Source organism: Nicotiana sylvestris, chromosome 5, assembly GCF_000393655.2.
Source record: "Nicotiana sylvestris chromosome 5, ASM39365v2, whole genome shotgun sequence".
Lineage (NCBI taxonomy): Eukaryota > Viridiplantae > Streptophyta > Magnoliopsida > Solanales > Solanaceae > Nicotiana > Nicotiana sylvestris.
Genome location: NC_091061.1, coordinates 4,842,213 through 4,866,121, shown reverse-complemented (window position 1 = coordinate 4,866,121; position 23,909 = coordinate 4,842,213). Strand labels below are relative to the sequence as shown.

At 36.6% G+C, this 23,909-nt stretch overlaps 2 pseudogenes; both read left to right on the top strand.

Annotated features, from left to right (window-relative positions):
* The first annotated feature begins 244 nt into the window (after positions 1-244).
* LOC104220936 (S-adenosyl-L-methionine:benzoic acid/salicylic acid carboxyl methyltransferase 3-like) lies at positions 245-3,868 on the top strand (annotated as a pseudogene).
* Positions 3,869-9,188: 5,320 nt separating this feature from the next.
* LOC104241429 (S-adenosyl-L-methionine:benzoic acid/salicylic acid carboxyl methyltransferase 3-like) lies at positions 9,189-22,519 on the top strand (annotated as a pseudogene).
* Positions 22,520-23,909: the final 1,390 nt, after the last annotated feature.

Below are 23,909 nucleotides of genomic sequence, written 5' to 3'. Positions count from 1 at the left end.
TGAAACCCGCGCATAGCGGGAGCTTAGTGCACTGGGTTGCCTTTTTATAGAGGTTATAAAGTCTCAATTATAATTAATTTACTTCATTTCAAAGCCACACAAATACTACTACTGGTTCAAATGACAAGTTTCAAAAGTTTTATAGCAACATAAATATTATGATATATTTATGATCACAAGTTCAAAAATGTTACTCTCTCTATTAATTTTCATGTCAAGTCTAACTACGACAAACAAATTGTAACCTTCTGATTTACATTGCATTTTTATACAGCAAAAGGTGATCCTAATGACAAAGTCAATAAGAGATGAAGCCATAGCTGCACTCTACCGCAGCCTTTCCCCAGAAACAATTTGTATTGCGGACTTAGGTTGCTCCTCTGGACCAAACACTTTTCTCGTAATTTCCGGACTCATTAAAACTATTTATGAAGAATGCAAAAGCAATGGCCAAAAACAGTCGCCGGAATTTCATGTTTTCTTGAATGATCTTCCCGGAAATGATTTCAATACCATTTTCCGGTCGTTGCCGGCGTTCTACGAAGATTTGAGGAAACATATGGGAGATGGATTTGATCCTAATTGCTTTGTTACCGGAGTTGCTGGTTCATTTTATACTAGACTTTTTGCTTCTCAGAGTCTGCACTTTGTCCACTCCTCTTACAGTCTCCACTTCATTTCTCAAGTACGTTTCATATATAATATAATATATTCCCTCCGTTTCATTCGGCACGGAGTTTAAGAAAAAAGAATAAGACTTTTAAAACTTATGGTCTTAAAAGCTTAAGGGGTAAAAAGTTTGTGGGGCCATGACATTTGTGTGGCTGTAAAAGCTTCTTATTAAGGGATGAGTAAAATGAAAGAGTTTAAAGTTGAATTATTTCCAAATTTAGAAATGTGTCATTTATTTTGGAACAGACTAAAAAGGAAAGTATCTCATTTAATATGAAATAGATGGAGTAATATAATATAATATAATATAATATTCGTATTTGGAGCATATGATTGCACTCTTTGACTAGGAAAACAAATACAGATGTGGTTTTAATAGGTCAAATATAAGATACAATTATTTCGGGTGTGTTGCATTTTACACCCTTAATGTTTGTCCCACTTTGTGATATGCACTATGTCTTATTTTCTTTTATAATTTTTTTTCATGAGAGTAAAATAGGAAATATAAATAATAAGAAAAATGACATAAAATTAAAAGATAAGGCTTCGTCGCTTAGGAGTTAGGAGAGAACCAGCAAGTTTTGCAAGGTCTTGTATTTTTGCTTGAATTATTTTTGAAATTTTATAGCTTCTTTTAATTTGTACTTCCTATTTTGTCCTCATGGAGAAAATTTATAAAAAAGAGTGATTTTATTATTTTGCAAGTAATTAAATAAAAAGATCGGGGTTCAAATCATTTTAAAAAATAGGACATGGTGAAAATCACAAAATATGACACTCATTACAACAACACCAACAACAACAACTCAGTATAATCCCATTAGTGGGGTCTGGGGAGGGTAGTGTGTACGCAGATCTTATCTCTACCATGGGTAGAGAGGCTGTTTCCAAATAGACCATCGACATCATTCCCACCAAGAACTTTCTACCTTGTTCTTGGGGAGACTCGAACTCACAACCTCTTTGTTGGAAGTGGGAGTAGCTTACCATCAGAGCAACCCCTCTTGACACTCATTAAAGGTGCAAAATGCAACAAATTTAACAACTGTACATATCTAGGGATGGCAAATGGGCAGGTCGGGTCGGATATGGATAAGTCAAAATGGGTAATGCAAAAAATGGATAAATTATCTTACCCGTCCCACATTTAAAAGGATAAAAAGGGTTAACTGACGGATTATGACTAATCCCTGGGAGAATTCTTAGTCTCCCAAATTTGAGGAATCTCCAATTTGAGACTTTACAAATGTAAATGTTAAACTCATTGATTATCCATTTTCTAAGTGGATAATATGGTTTTCATCCATATTTGATAAATTTTTAAATAGTTTGTTATCCAAAACATTTTTTAATAAATAATATGGGTGAAAACTATTTTCTTTTAACTATTTTGCCACCACTAAATGTATCTAACCACTTTTCCCCTCCATACAAGATTGTTTAGGAGCATGCATGAATTGACTTAGCGTTTGAACTGCAAAGATATTTCTGGCCTAATTGTTTTTCTAGCCTAATTAATCATGGTTAAGCATGTCATTCTTATCAGCTGCTATCTTTCCAACCGCTTTAACAAATTTATGTTGAACGAAATTTTGTCTCTATAGTTATAAGGTAAGGGTAACGTCTGCATATACATTATTCTTTTAAGAACTTGCTTTTCAGATTACACTGGATTATTGTTGTAATTTCAATCATTAGTTTTGCTTTTTTAAATTATTATTTGAAATCATTTGTATATATAGGCGTCAGAAGCATATAGGACTTATTGTTGTTATTGTAGGTTCTACATGTTTAATTAAACGACTTACGGGTCGAATATATACACAATAAGAACATCTTTATTTTGAACAGCTAACATAAGATTTGAATTCATGAATTGTGATATATAGGTGCCTGATGGTATAGAGGATAACAAGGGAAATATTTACGTGTCAAGAACAAGTCCAACAACTGTGGTTAAAGCATATTATGAGCAATATGAAAGAGATTTTGTAACTTTTCTTAAGTATCGTTCAAAGGAATTGGTGAAAGGAGGACGTATGATATTGACAATGCTAGGTAGGAACAATGAAGATCTGTGGAGCCTCTGGTCATGGCCCTCAAAGAGTTAGTTGAAATGGTAAAACTAAACAAATTTTAATATTATATACATATCGTACACATATAAATACCAATTTTAAAAAAAATAATTTGCATATTCCTTAATATTTTGACTATGTCATGATATTTCTGTAGTTATAAGAGCATGTCATTAGGGCCGTAACGGTTCAGTGAGCTCCGTAGTTTCTGCCCAAAGGTAATATACATATTAAGAAATCCACTAAATACTTATAAATACCTGATTGTGAACTCAACTATCATATTACACATTAACTTGAGGTCGTTGTAGCCGTGTAGGTACTAATAGACTTAAATCGCAGATCCGCCTTTGTATGTCAGTAATGGTACAAGAAGTTTAAGCTAAATCAGTTTTAAATATTAAAAGTTTACGATTTGTGAAAATTCAGTATCACGTAAAATAGAGCAGAAGGAATATAACATTTGAATTTCAAATTGCCAATCCAACTTATTATGAACGATAATTTTTTAATTGACCTAATAGTATAAAAACATTATTATTAATATATAGAAGTTAAACTCATAGTGTATTTTCATTATTAATATGCAGGGTTTAATAGAAGAAGAGAAAGTAAATTCATTCAATATTCCTATATACCATCCATCTCCTGCAGAAGTGAAGTATAAAGTTGAAAAGGAGGGATCTTTCACTATTGATGTCTTGGAAAATTCAGAATTTCATATTGATGTTTCTGATGAAGCCTGCAGTAATACAGGTCGGTTCGGTGTACAAGGCGACTCACATTTGTGTAGGGACCGAGAAAAGGTCACACCCCAAGATTGCATCAATAGTGACAATATGGCAAATAGCTTGAGACCCTTGGCTGAGCCTTTGCTTGTCAGCCATTTTGGTACTGAATTGAATATGGATCAAGTGTTCAACAAGTGCAGAGAAATCTTTGTCAATTGCATGGCAAAAGAGAAGACTATATTCACAAATGTCATCATCTCCATGACCAAAAGAAACTGGGGCTATACTCTACCTTTGTTATTTCGTGCTTTTAATTTAAGGAGATGGTGTCTTAATTTGGTTATTTTAAACATGAAGAATAAACCCAAACAACCATCCACCTAATCGCTTAAATTAAAAATAGTCGGTGGATATATAATATATGTATAATTCATATGTTATAGGTGTATAATCATTGCATATTCCATTTATTAAACAGTGAATCTGGCCGGCTATTTGTGTTGAATTAGGTAAGAAGAAACCCAATACAAATAGTAGAATTGAAACTGCTATAAGCCTATAACTACTAAGGCAACAAATAAATCAAGGGAGGAGAAGAATACGATTAGTATGATTTTTTTTGAATTTCCGGCAAGAATTCCTTTGGGTTTGCGTGAATTGGCGGACTAATCACCACGTAGGGATGCTCCTATGGCTGTCAAATTTGGCCCAAGACCAAATGACCAGCCCAAAGTTGATTGATTATTGATCCGTCCATTTATTAAAGTTATCATATCTTGAACCAATCCATCTCACCCATTTAAAGTTGGGCTAATCTTTAGCCCAAATTGATACATGAGTAATTTTGTCAGAATGTCTTACAAAAAAATTTTTTATGATATGTTAATATATGACCATAACCATAAAAAAGTTTTATTTAGTAATTATATAATTTATAAGAAATAATGCATATTAATTAAAGCTTGATAAGAGTTGGGTAGGTTGGGTTATGACCCGAATTTTAGTCCATCTTGACCTAAACCATCTTAGGCCAAGTAATTTTTGGACGGATCTGTTGACCCACTCAATTATTGACTCAACCTATATTGACCCGCCCAAAGGCAACCCAACCCACCCATTTGACACCTCTAGATTTTTCAAGGACCGGTAGTACAAATCATGAGCAGCTAAGATTAGAATTTACAAAGCTAGTATAAAATAAATACATCAAATGTACATAAACAAATCTTTATGAATCTAAAGCTACCACGAACAAGAGGCAATTACAAATGAAACGCAGGTACGTTTTCAAATACAGCTCCTGCCGAATACAACAACATCAGCAGCCAATATCTGCACTCAAAGTGCAGAAGTGTAGTATGAGTACAACCAACTCCATGTACCCAATAAGTAACAAACCTAACCTTAGGTTGAAAGTAGTGACGAGTTGGAGCAAAAATCGGGTTCAACACCAATAGCCAACAACAATTCATAACAACGTAAAGCAAGTAATAAAAGAAGTAACTCGGAGATAAAATGCTTAGTTTTTTCATAGTATCCCGAAAAATATTTTCGCTTTTCAAGTATATCAGTGAAAACCCAAATCCTCAACTGTCACGACCTAATTTCTCTCACCGTGAGTTGTCGTGATGGCACCTAGTCTCCACAACTATGTAAGCCTAACACTTTGCGGAAATAAAATAAAAGCATGAATATTAACTACTAACAGTAACAAATATCTAATAAGTAATTGAATGTCACTCGACATATACAATTATCACCTCTAAAATTTACCAAACAATTTCCAAAACCCGGAATACCGTAAGTCACAAGCTACTAAGGAGTCTTAAATGTTCTATACATCATTTCTATAGAAAGAAGGAAAAATAAACATGGGGGGATAAAGGGGACTCCGAGGATCTGCGGGCGCGGGCATATGTACCTTAAAGTCTCTAATAAGCAATAGCGACTGCAACTAGTGATGAGGCTGGTAAGATGAACCTAGATCTGCACACGAAAAATAAGTGCAGGAAAAGGCGTGAGTACTCCACAATAGTACCCAGTAAATACCAAGTCTAACCTCGATCGATTAGTGACGAGATCAGGTCAGAGCCCTACTGGTATATACATTGTAAAATAAGGCAGAATAAATTATCGTAATAGAATAAAGAATAGAATTTAAACATAATGAAATCATAGAAGACATCAGCTCAGTACACAGAGATAACAACAGGGGGATCTCCTAGGATACCATCCCGTAGTCCCAAATGTAAATATGTAGGGGGATCTCCCAGAATATTGTTTTGTAGTCCCAAAGTAAATATGTAGTGTAGGGGAATCTCCCGAAATACCGTTCTGTAGTCCCAAAGTAAATATGCAGTACATGGGGATCTCTCGGAATATCATTCCGTAGTCCCAAGGTAACTATGCAGATCAAATAGTAGAAACAACAACTACAACACAAAATCCTATAGTTTAGACTAAGTATAAGTCAAGGAAAAACAGGAAATTTCCCTAAACATGCTGAACATAGTTCAGATAAGCAATTAAGGAAAGTAGGCATGTTATTTCAAGCTAGCAGGGTACTACACATGCTAATATAACTGAAATAAGAAGAATAACATGTTATTACTCTGTGAAAATCGGGTTTTGACAATAATTAGCCCGTGTACATACTCATCACTTCACATACACGGTGCTCACATATCAAAACAATACCAAATTTTAAGGGAAATTCCCCACACAAGGTTAGGCAAGACACTTACCTCGAACCAAGCTTAAATCAATCCGTAATAATGCTCTTTTCAGGAATATCCAGTTCAGGATGGCCCAAATCTAGCCAATTAATTACATAATGTAAATATAGCTACAAGAAATTAATCTAGCTAATGAAATCAAAGCTAAGGTAAGAAAATATAAAGACGCCCAAAAAGCCTCCCCGGGCCCGCGTCTCAGAATCGGGTAAAAATCACAAAATATGAACACCCATTCACTCACGAGTTCGCTCGTACCAAAATTATCCAAATCCGATGTCAAAATCCCAATCAAAACTCGAAATCTTAGTTAAAGAACTTTTTCCCATTTTCTCAATTTTCACCCCAAATTTGAAATTAGATGATAAAATTAATGATAGATTAGTGAGATATAACCAAAATCAAATTAAGAATCATTATCCAATTGATAGCTCTGAAAATCCCTCAAAATCACGTCCAAATTCGAGCTCCCAAACTCAAGTTTTGATAAAAATGTCTAACCCTCATTTTTGAAATGTTTAAGTACTGACCAGGTAATCCTTCTTCGCAAACGTGTCCATCTCCTCACGTTCGCATGGAACAAAAATCCACTGATCGAATTTCCTCTTTCGCGAACGCGAGTTTCATCTCGCGATTGCGTAGCTTCACTTGCCAGACCCTTCGCGAACGTGTTCTCCTCTACGCGAACACGTAGAACATATTCCTGAGGTCCCAGTTGTTCCAGTTTCCTCTTCGCGGATGCATTCTACTCCTCGCATTCGCGATTCTTCCACTGACCACACCTTCGCGAACGCGAGCTCCTCTTTGTGAACGCGAAGAACAAACTTCTGCAACAAAAATACCAAAAATATCTGCTACCTTTCTAAGGTCCAAAATGATCCATTGAGCATCCGAAACACACCCGAGGCCCCCGGTACCTCAACCAAACATACCAACAACTCATAAAATGTCATATAAACTTAGTCGAGCCCTCAAATCACATCAAACAATGCTAAAACCACAAATCACTCTCCAATTCAAACTTAATGAACTAGAAACTTTCAAATTCGACAACCGATGCTGAAACTAAACAAACCACGTCCGATTGACCTCAAATTTTGCACACAAGTCATATTCAACATTACGGACCTACTTCAACTTTCAGAATGGGATTTCGACCTCGATATCAAAAATTCCACAATCTATCCAAAACTCCAAAAATTCGACTTTTACCATTTCAAGCTTAATAAGAAATGGACCTCCAAAACATAATCTGGACACGCACATAAGCCCAAAATCACTCAACAGAGCTAACGGAATTGACGAAACTCCATTCTGAAGTTGTCTTCACATATTTCGAACTACGGTCCAAATTCTAAGACTTAAGCTTTCGTTTAAGGACTAAGTGTCCCAATACACTCCAAAAACCAAAACGAAACCTCCTGACAAGTCACAATAGCTTAAATTAGATACGAGGAAGCAATTAATAGGGGATCGGGGTTATAACTTTCAAAAGTACCGACCGGGTCGTTACATCCTCTCGCTCTTAAAATAATCATTCATCCTCGAATGAGCATAGAGACATACCTCAAGTGGTGAAAAGACGAGGATAACGGCTGCACATATCCTGCTCGGTCTCCCAAGTCACCTCCTCAACCGGTTGACCCCGCCACTGAACCTTTACTGATGCAATGTTCTTTGACCTCAGCTTTCGAACCTGCCTGTCCAAAATAGCCACTGGCTCCTCAACATAAGATAGATCCTTGTCCAAGTAGACTGAGCTAAAATATAGCACATGCGACGGATCGCCGTGATACTTCCGGAGCATCTAAACATGAAATATTGAATGAACTCCTGCTAGGCTGGGAGGTAAGGCAAGCTCATAAGCAACCTCCCCAACTTGCCGCAACAAATCAAATGGACCAATGAACTTTGGGCTCAACTTTCACTTCTTTCCGAACCTCATGACGCCCTTCATGGGAGAAACCCGGAGCAAGACCCGCTCTCCAACCATGAATGTAATATCGCGAACTTTCCAATCCGCATAACTCTTATGTCTAGACTGGGCTGTGTGAAGTATATTCTGAATCACCTTAACATTTTCCAAAGCATCCTAAACCAAGTATGTATCCAATAATCTAGCCTCGCCCGGCTCGAACCAACCCATTGGGGACCGGCACCGCCTATCATACAGAGCCTCATACGGTGCCATCTGAATGTTGAACTGATAATTGTTGTTGTAGGCAAATTTTGCAAGGGCCAATAACTGATCCCAAGAACCTCCAAGCTCCATAACACACACATGGAGAATATCCTCAAGAATCTGAATAGTGTGCTCGAATTTCCCATCCGTCTCAGGGTGAAATACTGTGCTCAACTCCACCTGAGTACCCAACTCATGTTGTACGGCTCTCAAGAACCGTGATGTAAACTGTGTACTCCGGTCAGAGATGATTTGGAATTTTCCTAACAGTTACATAGCCTCTCGTAGATAAGTACAGACGTCTCCATACCGATCAGCGAGACTCTAATAAATCGACTTGTGATCCATGACTCCTATGAACCTAAAACTTTGATACCAACTTGTCACAACCCCGGTTTGCCCTCCGTGAACCATCATGACGGCACCTAGGCCTAAATTGCGGAAGAAAACCATTTTTTTGCGGAAATAAAACAATTTAAAGCAGAAGTAAGGTGATAAACAGCGTTTAAAAGTGCCGCTCGGCATACACAATACTAACTCTTAAAACCAATATATTTTCCCAAAACCCGGAAACCCATGAATCACAAGATAAGAGTTACATAAGAAGCTCTAACTCCAGAAATGTCTAGCCAAAAAGGGGAATACTGAAGGGCTATACTATTACAGAAAGATAGAAAGGGACTCCACGGTCTGCGGACGCGGCAGATGTACCTCGAAGTCTCTAGAGCAGTCGCCTTGCCTCACGGGTGGTAGTACTGGTGCACAGTACCTGGATCTGCACATGAAAAACATGCGTAGAAGGGGCATGCGTACACCACAGCGGTACTCAGTAAGTGCCAAGCCTAACCTCAGTCGGGTAGTGACGAGGAAGGTCAGGGCCCTACCGAGATAAAATAAAGAACATAAGACATGACAGTATAAGATAAGCATTACAGTTAAAAACTAACGATAAGAATCTAATACAGGAAAACAATGAATTCAATAACTGAAGCAAAAATAATCACAAGGAAATAACCGGGGATCTCTCAGCTTCCCGAGGATCTCTAAGTACCCTTAATATATGTCAGGGATCTCTTGGTATCCCGAGGATCTCTAGGTATCATCAATATATGCTAAGAATCTCTTGGTATCCCGAGGATATCTCGGTATCCTCAATATGTGCTAGGGATTTCTTGGTATCCCGAGGATCTCTTGGTATCCTCAATATACGTGCCAAGGATCTCTCGGTATCCTGCACCTGAGTTCAAATCATAAGTACGTATAGGGGATCTCCCGGGATGTCGTCCCGTAGTCCCAAAGTAAAACACACAGCAGCAACACAAGAATACTCAATTAAGCTCAATTTCGCTAAGAAAATAGGTAATTCTAACCTAACATACTTCACACAATTCAATTAAGGCAGTTTAAGCAACTAAACAGTTAAGTCAATTAGACATTCTTTTTCTAAGATAACATCAGGTTTAAATTACAAGTAAAATGTAGAGGAAAAGGGACACAATTGAAATTTACTTAAAGAAAACCGAATTTTCAACAATTAGCCCAAGTACGCACTCGTCACCTCACGTACAAGACCTTTCAAATATCAAATATACCGAATCCTAAAGGGAAGGTCCCCCACACAAGGTTAGACAAGCCACTTACCTCGAACCGGCTCAATAATCAATCTAAAATCACGCTCTTGCCCCGAGTACTCGACTCCAAATGACCCAAATATATTCAATTCAATTTCATAACGTAAATAACACTTCAAGTAACTGATTCTACAAAGCAATTTTAAGCTAATACGCGAAATTAGGTAAAATGACCAAAACGCCCCTCGGGCCCACGTCTCGAAATCGTGTAAAATTCATATTTCCAGAATCCTCACACTCCCACTAGTCTAACCATATAAAAATTATCCAAATCCAATGTCACATCCCCAATCAAAACTTGAATTTTTGATCTAAGAACTTTCCATAAATTTTCATACAAATTCCAAAATTAAATGATGAATTCATGTTTAGATTAATGGGTTACAAGCAAAGAGGAGTTAAGAATCGTTACCCAATCGATACCACTAAAAATCCCTCAAAATATCGCTCAAATCCGAGCTCCAAAGCTTAAGTTTTGATAAAAATGGCTAAACCCTCGATTTTGAAATCTTATATCTGCCCAGGTAATTCCTTCTTCGTGAACGCGGTCAAAGCCTCGCGTTCGCGAAGCACAACATAACTTTGACCATTTTTCCCCTTATGTGATCGCGACCAAACCCTCGCGAATGCGTTTCTTTACTCAGACAGGCCTTTGCGATCACGTTCCCCCTATCGCTAACGCGATGAATTAAATCCACTGAAGCTCAGCCGCTCATTTTCTTCTATGCGAATGCGACACCACCCACGCAAACGCGATGCACAAACACTTACCCTTTCACGAATGCGGAGCCTTTCTCGCAAACGCAAAGGCTTAAATTCCACCATCCTCAACTGACTCTTCGCGAACACGAGGGTCCACTCGCGAACGCAAAGAGTAAAATACCTACAACAGCTGAAACAAAAATCTACAATTTCTCTAAGTTCCAAAATGACCCGTTGAGCATCCGAAACACACCCGAGGCCCCCGAGACCTTAACCAACCCTGCCAACCAATCCTAAAACATCATTCAAACTTGTTCCAACCTTCGGAACGCTCAAAACAACATCAAAACACCTATTTTTCATCGAATTCAAGCCTAAGAATTTCAAAAACTCTAAAAATACGCTTTCAATCAAAAAGTCTATCAAATCTCGTCCGAATAACCTGAAATTTTGCACACACGTCACATTTAATACTACGGAGCTATTCCAACTTCCGGAATTCCATTCTGACCCTCGGATCAAAATCTCACTATCGAACCGGAAACTTCAAAAATTCAACTTTCGGCATTACGACTAAATTAGCTACGGAACTCCAAAATATAATCCGAATACGCCCCTAAGCCCAAAATCACCCAACGGAGCTAATGGAACCATCGGATTTCCATTCCGAGGCCATCTTCACACTGTTCTAACTACAGTTAACTTTCCAACACTTAAGCTCTCATTTAGGGACTAAGTGTCCCAAAATTCTCCGAAACTCAAAATCGAACATCCCGGCAAATCAAAATAGCAGAAATAAACTTGGAGAAAGCAGTTAATGGGGGATCATGGCGTAAATTCTTAAAATAACCTGCTGGGTCGTCACACTACTTCCAACTCAAGAATGTGCTCAAACTTTCAAACCGGAGCCGCACAATCCGAAACTATTCAAATAGTGTAAGAACCAATCGTTATAGGTTTACAAATTTATATTCTAACTACTAAAGTGATTACCCAACCCCAAAGGTAAGGTTCCTAAAATTCACCCCCTTCCCCGGGCCCGCGTATCCGGATTTCCGAATTTTTTTGAAGGATGTTGTTATTCATAACCTAAGGATCGAGAATATATGATTTTTACTTCATTCCATAACGAATTTCATGGTTAAATCTTGTTTTTATCAAAAATCTAGGTTTTACTCTAAACCCATAATTTCTAGTAATTTACATGTTGTAATCCACCCATAAACCATGTATTAAACTCACAACAACAACAACCACCTAGTAGAATCCCAACCAGTGGGGTCTGGGGATGGTAAAGTGTATGCAGACCTTACCCCTACCCCGGAGAGAGTAGAGAGGCTGTTTCTAGGAGACCATCGGCTCAGAGACAATAGATCTGTGACAACAAAACCTGTAAAAATAATATCAACAACGTGAGAGGCAGCAAATAAATAGAAAAGCAGTACCACAAATATTATACAAAAGTGTGAAACCCAACATAAAACGACCACCCGACCACCCCTTAACCTACAACCCTAATGTTCGACTACCCCTTAACCTACAACCCTAATGTTCGACCTCCACACCTTCCTATCTAGAGCCACGTCCTCGAAAATCTGGAACCGCGCCATGTCCTGTCTGATCACTTCGACCCAATACTTCTTAAACTCACATTAAGTAGAAATAACTTACCTCACAAAGATAGGTTGAAATCTTCCCTTTTAAAGCTTCTAAATCGCCCAAGTATGGAGTAAAATGTGTCAAAAATGACAGAACTCCCATATTAAATGAAGGCCACTGCCTTCAGCAATTTCTGCATCTCTGGTAACGGGACCGAATCTGCGGTCTCGCTTCTGTGGGCAAGTGTCCGCTTCTGCGGAAATGGGCTGGGCCAACTGTGGCCGCTTCTGCGGAAGGCCCACCGCATCTACGGTTACGCTTTTGCAAAGTAAGGGCCGCGTCTGAGGTTTCTGGGCTACCCAACCCTGGCCGCATTTGCGAGTCATTTTCGCACCTGCGAGCTCGCATCTGTGGCTAGCCAACCGCGGGTGCGGTTATGACAGCAGCTGGAGCTTCAGCTCCTCCTCAAATTTTCAACCTAGCTTGAGCCTCGTCGAATTGATGCTCTAGGCCCCCCGGGACCCTGCCTGAACATACCGACAAGATTAAAATGATAAAATGGACTCGCTCGAACCTTCGGAATGCTGGAAATAACATTAAAACTAGGAATCACACCCTAAAACCAATTGATTCAAACTTATAAATTTCTAGTTCTTCAATTTACTTCCAATGTGACAAAATCCACTTATACTACTCAGATTGACATCAAATTTTGTGTGCAAGTCTTAAATGACATTACATAACTACTCGGTCTCCGAATTTTGTTCGGACCTCGATAACACAAAAACCCGCTCCAAACCAAATTTAAAGAACTTCAAAATCCTTAAGGAATCAACTTTCACTATTAGGCGCCAAAACGCTCCCGGGTCATCCAAAACCCGATCCAGACATACACCCAAGTCCGAAATCATCATACAAACCTGTTGGAACCGTCAAATCCCGATTCTGAGGTCATTTACTCAAAATGTTGACTGAAGTCAAACTTTACCTTTTAAGCCAACCTTACAGAACCAAGTGTTCCGATTTCAACCCAAACTCTTCCAAATCCCGAACCAACCATCCCCGCAAGTCTTAAATTAGTTAAAGCAAGTATGGAAAATTTTATTTAGGAGAACGAGATTCTAGAAAGTAAAACGATCAGTCGGGTCTTTACAATGTTGGAATTTCAAGGATAAATTTGGTATCACCCATCTATAAATAAGTGATACCCCATTGGAACTTTAATGTGCATAGACAAAATAGTATGCCACCCATATACTATATTCGTATAATATCGAAGTTTCCAAAGTTCTTCACACGAATGAAGGAGTTGGAGAGGCTAGCTATGCCAAAAATTCTTTGCTTTAGGTATAATATAATTACACAAATTTTTATTTTCGCATAGAGGTTATAAACTCTCAATTATAATTTCTTTATTTCATTTCATAGCCACATAAATACTACTACTTGTTTAAAATCTATTGATTTACAAAGTTTATAGCCACACAAATAAAAGTTCAAACGTCTTACTCTATCTATTAAATTTTGTGCCAATTTAAACTACGACAAAAAAATTAAAACCTTCTGATTTACATTGCATTTGTATACAGCAAAAAAGGTGATCCTAATGACAAAGTCAATAGGAGATGAAGCCATAACTGCACTCTACCGCAGCCTTTCCCCAGAAATCATTTGTATTGCGCACTTAGGTTGTTCCTCTGGACCTAACACTTTTCTCGCAATTTCCGGACTCGTTAAAACTATTTATGAAGAATGCAAAAGCAATGGCCAAAAACAGTCGCCGAAATTTCATGTTTTCTTGAATGATCTTCCCGGAAATGATTTCAATACCATTTTCCGGTCGTTGCCGGCATTCTACAAAGATTTGCGGAAACAGAGAGAGATAGATTTGATCCTAATTGCTTTGTTACTGAAGTTGTTGGTTCATTTTATACTAGACATTTCCCTTCCAAGAGTCTGCACTTTGTCTAGTATAATCCCAGAAGTGGGGTCTGGGAAAGGTAGTGTGTACACAGACCTTACCCTTACTCTATGTAAGATAGTTTGTTATTGGCAAGTTGGAAGTGGGATTCTTCCCACATCGGAAGAAAGAAGTTCCGTGTCTGTCATGTGAAACACCCCCGGGACCGACCTTACTCGTACCGTGTCTGTTAGCCTCAGAACTGATCATTATGAAATAGCACATAACAGGCACGAGATTGACTCAACAGGCACGAGACTGACTCAACAGGCACGAGATTGACTCAACAGGTACGAGACTGACTCAACAGGCACGAAATTGACTCAACAGGCACGAGATCCTAGAGTTAATTATTTTTAACAGAAAAATCAAATTTATTTGAATTTTAAATTCAAAATTCGAATAAATAGTCGTGTTTGTTTGTGAAACAAGACATCTTTTCTGAAAGGGTCTGTTGGTTGCCTATAAATACACAAGATTTCCAACGAAGTGGAAATAGAAAATCACAAGTGTTATTGCAGGCTTTGTTGTATCCTGAAGAGAATCGTTTTGTATTTTCCCTAAATTAATATACAGGAGATAACTTTTTAAGGACAGTCGATTTTCATGCCTCAAAGCTAATTTTGTTTGTTATTTTCTAACAATCTTAAAGAGTTACTCTGCTATGGAGAAATTGATGTCTGTTGTTGAGAATCCGAAGGAGTTCATCAAACTTGATCGCTTTGATGGAATGAACTTTACCCGTTGGAGAGACAAGATGATATTCTTGTTGTCCGCTCTCAATATCTACTATGTTCTTGATTCTGCCTTGCCTACGATGCCTGAGCCCACAGCAGAAGATTCTGACGTAGTCAAGGAAGAAAGGAAGAAACGAGAACATGATGAATTGTTGTGTCGTGGCCATATTCTGAATACTTTGACAGATCGACTCTATGATCTTTACTGCAATCTGAAGTCGCCAAGAGAGATTTGGACTGCTCTACAAACTACATACCAGAATGAAAAACGAGGTATTGACAAATTCCTGGCTCTACAGTACTTTGAATTTAAAGTATTTGATACTAGGCCTATAATGGATCAGATTCATGAACTGCAAATCTTAGTATCAAAATTAAGTGATCTTGAAGTTAAAATTCCTGATGCACTTCAAATAGGTGCTATTCTTTCGAAATTGCCTTCCTCTTGGAATGACTATTGAAAGAAAATCCTACATTCTATGGATAAAATGACTGTGGAACAATTTCGTACTCACATTCAGATTGAAAGTGAGACCCGTGCTCGTGATGCTATTAGTCAGCCTTCGAGTTCCGCAGTCAATTTTGTCAGTCAGAATGATTCAGGAAGTGGGAACAAACATCTGAAAGTTTCCAAAAAGTCTTCTTTTAAAAAGAGAAAGAACTTTAGTTGTCATCATTGTGGAAAGAAAGGCCATATGATTCGGGACTGCAGATATAGAAAGGCAGGAATAAATTTCAATGCAGGCAATACCGAAAAGTCTGGAAAGATTAAAAAATCTGGAAATTCTAAAAAGGCAAACGTAGTGGAATATTCTGCCCAAGGACTGGTTGCCATGGTTTCCGCAATGCAAATTGGTATGGTCACAGAGTTGAATGTGGCTACCGCTGCTACAAATACTCAAGACTGGTGGCTAGATTCGGGTGCTACTATTCATGTCTGTTATGACAAGAAGATGTTCAAGACATATGCAGAAGTGCAGGATTCTGAACAAGTCTTGATGGGAAACCATGTTGCGGCAGATGTTGCTGGAAAAGGAAGTATTGAGATTAACTTCACATCTGGCCAGAAGTTGACGTTACTGAATGTGTATCATGTTCCTGATATGAAGAAAAACTTAATGTCCGCTGCTTTACTGTCAAAGAAAGGCTTCAAGATAGTTATTGAGTCTGATCATGTAATAGTGTCTAAGAATGGAGTTTTTGTTGGAAAAGGCTATAACTGTAACGGCATGTTCAAATTGAGTATTAATGAAATAAATTATGTTTCTGCTTACATCGTTGAGTCTGATTCTTGTTTATGGCATGCTAGACTAGGACATTTAAATTTTGGCTCCTTGAATTATATGTCCAAAAATGGTTATATCTCATGTAAAACTCAACATATAAAATGTGAAATTTGCATACAAGCAAAGATGACAAAGAAACCATTTCGTAAAGTTGAAAGATCCACAGAACTATTAGATTTAATACATTCAGACTTGTGTGAATTAAATGGAGAATTAACTAGAGGAGGCAAAAGATATTTTATTACTTTTATAGACGACTTCTCTAGATTTACATATGTTTACCTACTTAGAACTAAGGACGAAGCTTTTCAAAAGTTTAAAGAATACAAGTCTGTTGTGGAAAATCAAAGGAGTAGGAAAATTAAAATTATTCGAAGTGATAGAGGCGGAGAATATTTTCCTAACGAATTTAATAAGTTCTGTGAAGAGCATGGCCTAATACATCAAATGAGTGCCCCTTATACTCCTCAACAAAATGGGTTAGCGGAAAGAAAAAATAGAACTTTGGTGGATATGGTTAATGCTATGTTACTTAATGCACATTTGCCACATAATTTATGGGGTGAGCACTACTAACTGCATGTTATATTTTAAATAGAGTGCCTTCAAAGAGTATGCATATTTCGCCTTATGAGCTTTGGAATGGTAGAAAACCAAATTTAAATTATTTTAAAGTGTGGGGGTGTATATCCTATTATAGAGTACCTGACCATCAAAGAACAAAATTGGGTCCTAGAGGAATTAAAAGTATTTTTGTAGGATATGCACAACACTCCAAAGCTTATAGACTGCTAGATCTAGAATCTAATGTCATTATAGAATCTATACATGTTGAATTTATTGAAAATAGATTTATAAATGACAATGTTGATGAAATGACTGAAATAAATGGAAAACGTATTGATGCTAATAAATTGTCGCTTCCTGAAATTATTAAAACTAAGGAAAGAAGTGATGATATGCAGATAGAACCAAGGAAAAGCCAAAGAATAAGAAAGGAAAAACATCTTGGTTCTGATTTTATTTCTTCACAATCTATAGTATTTCTTGTTGAAGGAGATAGGACAAACGTTTGTAATCAAATTCCAATTGTATTAAATGTTGAAGAAGACCCAAAGACGTTTCAAGAAGCAATGTCTTCTAGAGACGCTGCTTTTTGGAAAGAGGCCATTAATGATGAAATGGACTCAATTATATCCAACAACACTTGGGTTTTGGTTGATCTTCTGCTTGGATCAAAACCTATAGGTTGTAAGTGGATCTTTAGGAGAAAGTACAATACAGATGGTTCTGTCCAAACCTTCAAAGCAAGATTAGTTGCAAAAGGTTTTACTCAAAAGGAAGGCATAGACTATTTTGATACATATGCTCTTGTTGCAAGAATAACATCCATTAGAGTCCTTTTATCCTTGGCCTCTATCTATGATCTTTACGTACATCAAATGGGTGTTAAAACAGCCTTTTTAAATGGGAACCTTAGTAAAGAAATATATATGCAACAACCTGAAGGTTTTGTTCTTCCGAGAAACGAGAAGAAAGTTTGTAAATTGATAAAGTCTCTTTATGGTCTTAAACAAGCGCCTAAACAGTGGCATGAAAGATTTGATAGTGTAATACTATCAACCAGATTCGTACATAATAATGCAGACAAGTGCATTTACTCTAAATTTACAAAAGAATATGGAGTAATAATTTGTTTATATGTCGATGACATGCTGATTTTTGGTACGAATCTACAAAGGAATTACCGAGACCAAGAAGTATCTAACCTCAGTTTTTAAAATGAAGGATTTAAATGAAGTTGATACTATTTTGGGAATCAAGGTCAAAAGAGATAACAAGCAAGTGACTTTGTCACAAGCACATTATATAGATAAAATCCTTACTAAATTCAGTCATTTAGGAATAAAGGGGTATAATACTCCTTATGATTCTAGTGTTAAGCTAACTGCAAATACTGGAAGAGCAGTAGCACAGTTGGAGTATGCAAGTGCGATAGGTAGTATGATGTATGCAATGCATTGCACTAGACCCGACATTGCATTTGCTGTTTGTAAACTTTCAAGGTTTACCAGTAATCCAGGTAATGATCATTGGAAAGCAATAAGTAGAGTACTTGGATATTTAAAATATACAAAGCACTTAGGCATTTGCTATAATGGTTTTCCTAATGTATTAGAGGGATATTCTGATGCAAGTTGGATTACAAGTGTTAATGATAATAAATCCACATCAGGATGGATATTTACTCTAGGCGGTGGAGCCATTAGTTGGGCATCCAAGAAACAAACATGTATTTCCCATTCTACTATGGAATCTGAATTTATTGCATTAGCAGCTGCTGGAAAAGAAGCAGAATGGCTGAGGAATATGTTACTTGATATAAAGTTGTGGCCACAACCTATGCCAGCCATTTCCATATTCTGTGATAGTGAGACTACAATGTGTGTTGCTCACAATAAAATATATAATGGGAAATCGAGACATATAAGCTTGAGACATGCTTATATAAGAGAATTAATTACAAATGGAGCTATAGCTATAATATATGTGAGATCAAATAAGAATTTGGCTGATCCACTTACGAAGCCATTAGGTAGAGATGTAGTACAACAAACTTGTGGAGGGATGGGGCTGAGACCCTTAAATTAAATACAAGGAATAGGAACCCCACTTTGAGTTAGTATACACTCTAACAATATAAGTTCAATGGGTAATAACAAGTTACTTGTATTGTTTAAGCACTGATCTCCTCTTTAGGAGCCCTAATTCTATTGTACTACTTACTGTTATATGAGGAGTTAAGGAGTTGTTAAATGCTTGTTATAACAGGGGCATAAAGACAAACTCCAAAGTGCATACTGTTACATGAAGAGGTTGATTAATCTTAATGGAATTATTAATGTCTGGAGTAACAGGGACATAGTAACTAATTCCACCTATATGAATATTGAAGTGGTGCCGCTTCTAGCAAGATTTAAAGGGTTGATCTTGTAAATATTCATGAATTCAGGATGAGCACATGGCCGTAAACGTGCTAAAGCGAATACTGGATTTTCTAAGCTACTAGATAACGCTGTGTGTGTGGTATTTTCGGTTTTGGCACAAGGATTTGTGGTTCAAATCTTAAGATACCATTAACTTCGTCAAAACTTTAATATACTTACACTAAAGGAAAGTTCAAATCTGTAAAAGATACTTTCAATTATTCACAAGTGTTATGAAGTGAAATAACAAACTAGTGGGGGATTGTAAGATAGTTTGTTATTGGCAAGTTGGAAGTGAGATTCTTCCCACATCGGAAGAAAGAAGTTTCGTGCCTGTCATGTGAAACACCCCCGGGACCGACCTTACTCGTACCGTGCATGTTAGCCTCGGAACTGATCATTATGAAATAGCACATAACAGGCACGAGATTGACTCAGCAGGCACGAGACTGACTCAACAGGTACGAGACTGACTCAACAGGCACGAAATTGACTCAACAGGCACGAGATCCTAGAGTTAATTATTTTTAACAGAAAAATCAAATTTATTTGAATTTTAAATTTAAAATTCGAATAAATAGTCGTGTCTGTTTGTGAAACAAGACATCTTTTCTGAAAGGGTCTGTTGGTTGCCTATAAATACACAAGAATTCCAACGAAGTGGATATAGAAAATCACAAGTGTTATTGCAGGCTTTGTTGTATCCTGAAGAGAATCGTTTTGTATTTTCCCTAAATTAGTATACAGGCGATAACTCTTTAAGGACAGTCGATTTTCACGCCTCAAAGCCAATTTTGTTTATTATTTTCTAACACTCTAGGGTAGAGAGGCTGTTTCCAATAGACCTTCGGCATCCTTCCCTCCAAAAACTCCCCACCTTGCTCTTGGGTGACTCGAACTCACAACCTCTTGGTTGGAAGTGGAGGGCGCTTACCATCGGAGCAACCCTCTTTAGTGAAACAAATACATATAATCTCACGTACAAACTTCTTTTCACTTGGCTGCATGTGGTTTTAACAGGTCAAATATTTGATATAGATAAAAATATTTCAGGTCTGTTGCATTTTACACTCTTAATAATGACTGTCCCATTTTGTGATATGCACTATGTCCTATTTTCTTTTATTATTTTGCACTTTTATTATTTCTTGCAAAATAATAAAATACTCTTTTTATAAATTTTTTCATGAGTAAAATAGGAAATATAAATAATAGTAATAAAAAATGTCATAATTTTTTTTTAAAAAGGCTTATCCATTTAATTTTCTAAGCGGATAATATGTTTCTTATCTATATTTGACCTGTTTTTAAAATAGTTCATTATCCAACCTAGCTTTTAATGAATAATATCAATGGATAACTATTTTCTTTTAACCATTTTGCCACCACTAAATGTATCTAACCACTCTTCCCCTCCATGCAAAACTGCTTAGGAGCATGCATGAATTGTTGAGTACGTTTGAACTGCAAAAAATATTTCTGACCTAATTAATCATGGTTAAGGACAAGATTCCTCTCCCAACCCTTCAGTGGTATGTCATTCTTGTCAGCTGCTATTTCCAACCACTTTAACAGATTTATGTTGAACGAAATTTTCTCTCTATCTTCATAGGTATGAATAGGGGTAACGACTGCATATACATTATCCTTTTTAGAACCTGTTTTTCATATTACACTGGATTATTTTTGTAATTTCAATATTTAATTTTTCTCTTTTTAAATTATTATTTGAAATCATTTGTATATATAGGCTTCAGAAGCATATCCAGGATATAGGTTCTACATGTTTAACTAAATGACTTTGGGGTCCAATATATACACAATAAGATCATATTTATTCTAAACAACGCGCTAATATATGATTTGAATTCATGACTTGTGATATATAGGTGCCTGATGGTATAGAGGATAACAAGGGAAATATTTACGTGTCAAGAACAAGTCCACCAACTGTGATTAAAGCATATTATGAGCAATATGAAAGAGATTTTGTAACTTTTCTTAAGTATCGTTCAAAGGAATTGGTGAAAGGTGGACGTATGATATTGACAATGCTAGGTAGGAAAAATGAAGATCTCTACAGCAAAGGGTGTCACTACGTGTGGGAGACTCTGGCCATGGCCCTCAAGGAGCTAGCTGCAATGGTAAAACCAAACAAATTTTAATATATACATATCATAGACATATAATTAAATACCAAATTTATTAAACATAAATTGCATATATCTTGAAAAAACTATAAAAATATTAATTATATATATTTCTTTATACTACTGCTTAATTTATTTTATTTTATGTGGAAAATTTGATTATGCCATGATATTTCTCGAATTATAAGAGCATATCATTATTAGGTTGTATATGTTTAGTGAGCTCAGTAGTCTTTTCAAAGGTAATATATATATTAAGAAATTCACTAAATATTTATAAATATCTGATTGTGAACTCAACTATTATGACATATTAACTTGAGGTCGTTGTAACCGTGTAGGTTCCCATAGACTTAAATCCTAAATCCATCTTTGCATATTAGTAATGGTATGAAAAGTTTAAAGTTAAATTACTTTTAAATATTAAAAATTTACTATTTGTGAAAATTTAAAGAAAAATAGTATCATGTAAAATAGTGCAGAACAGAAGGAATATAACATTTGAATTTCAAATTGCATATCCAACTTATTATGATCAGCGATCATTTTATATATATATATATATAATAGTGTATTTGCATTATTAATATACAGGGTTTAATAGAAGAAGGGAAAGTAAATTCATTCAACATTCTTACCTACCATCCTTCTCCTGCAAAAGTGAAGTATGTAGTTGAAAATGAAGGATCTTAATTTCACTATTAATGTCTTGGAAACTTTGGAACATCATATTGATGTTTCGGATGAAAACGACAATAATAAAGGTCAGTCCAGTGTACAAAACGACTCATATTCACACAAGGTTCGAGAAAATATCGCATCCCAAGATTGCAGCGATGGTGTGTACAATGTGGCACATTGCTTGAGAGCTTTGGCTGAGCCTTTACTTGTCAACCATTTTGGTAATCTATTGAATATGGATCAAGTGTTCAATAAGTGCATAGAAATCTTTGTTAATTGCATGGAGAAAGAGAAGACTGCATTCACAAATGTCATTATCTTCATGACCAAAAGAAACAAGGGCTATATTCTCCCTTTGTTATTTCGCACTTTTAATTTAAGGAGATAGTGGCTTAATTTGGTTATGTTAAACATGAAGAATAAACCCAAACAAGCATCCACTTAATCGCTTAAAATAAAAATAGTCGATGGATGTATAATATACGTATAATTCATATATTATTGGTGTATAATTGTGTATAATCATTGCATATTCAATATACACCGTCTAGTAAAAGTAAACAATAAATCTAGCCCGCTATTTGTGTTAAATTACCTAAGAAGAAATCCAATATGAATAGTAGAATTAAAACTGCTATAAGTCTATAACAACTATGGCAACAATTAAATCAAGGGAGGAGAAAGGTGGGGATCAGATTAGTATAATTTTTTTTTTGAATTTCCGGCAAGAATTCCTTTGGGTTTGCGTGAACTAGTAGACATATCACTACGTAAGGATGCTCCCTTCAGCATGACCGGACGAAACTAGTTAAGAATTTGTGCCACTATATATCCCAGCTCGGATTCAACCAGATGTTGGCTAAACTAGCCCATGAATATTCTTAATATGGTGTGATATTGTCTGTTTTGGGTCAAGCCCGTATGATTTTTTCCACAAGCTCTCATACCATTAAGATATCCTTACTATTTGCCCGTAAAACAGTAGAGTTAAATATATACGTGGTTTATAGACAAGCGAATTAATTTGATCCAAAAATAACAGATGAATTAGACAGAAATATAAGACTTAGCCTTAAGATTGAAATAAACAGTAGATATGTCGATTTCGGGTGCAGAGCTACCGGGAGCAATAAGAACAGTGCAAAAAAGCAAGAAAGTAAAATGTTATTGAGCTTTTGATAGAATATAGTGTATGCTTTTCAGAAAATTCGTGTCCTTACAATGGTGATAGAGCTCACTATTTATAGTTACACCTAGGGAACAAGGTCCTAGGATTAAGATTCTCTTCAATGGCAATTATGCGAGCCATTGAAGAATATGTAACGGTGGGCAGTGAATGTCATATTCTCTATAATGGATCATGCACTTAATGTTGTAGAATATTCTATACTGAATGCTACCGGATGACAGCTTTTATGTTATTTTTATGAGTGTCATTCTCTCCGATGATAGGCGAAATCATTGCCTTTGGGTTTGGCTATCTTCTATTTTCAGTTCAACGTGTCGCTTTCTCATGCGATCATTAAAGATGAACATATTTTAACCCATACAAATAGTCGCCCTGCTTTCCAATGACATACTTTGTGTCATCGAAAAGCTGGTAGAGATTTCTTGGCGGGAAACTCTCTGACACCCTCTGAAAAGTTTTTGTCGATTGATTAGACGCACGTCCCTCCGCATTTAATGCCCCCAACACACGTCATCCCATGATTCAACATTATATTTTCCTGTTATCGAGGTAAGTATAGCCACGATTTTAGCCGTCTATTCCTTTACCT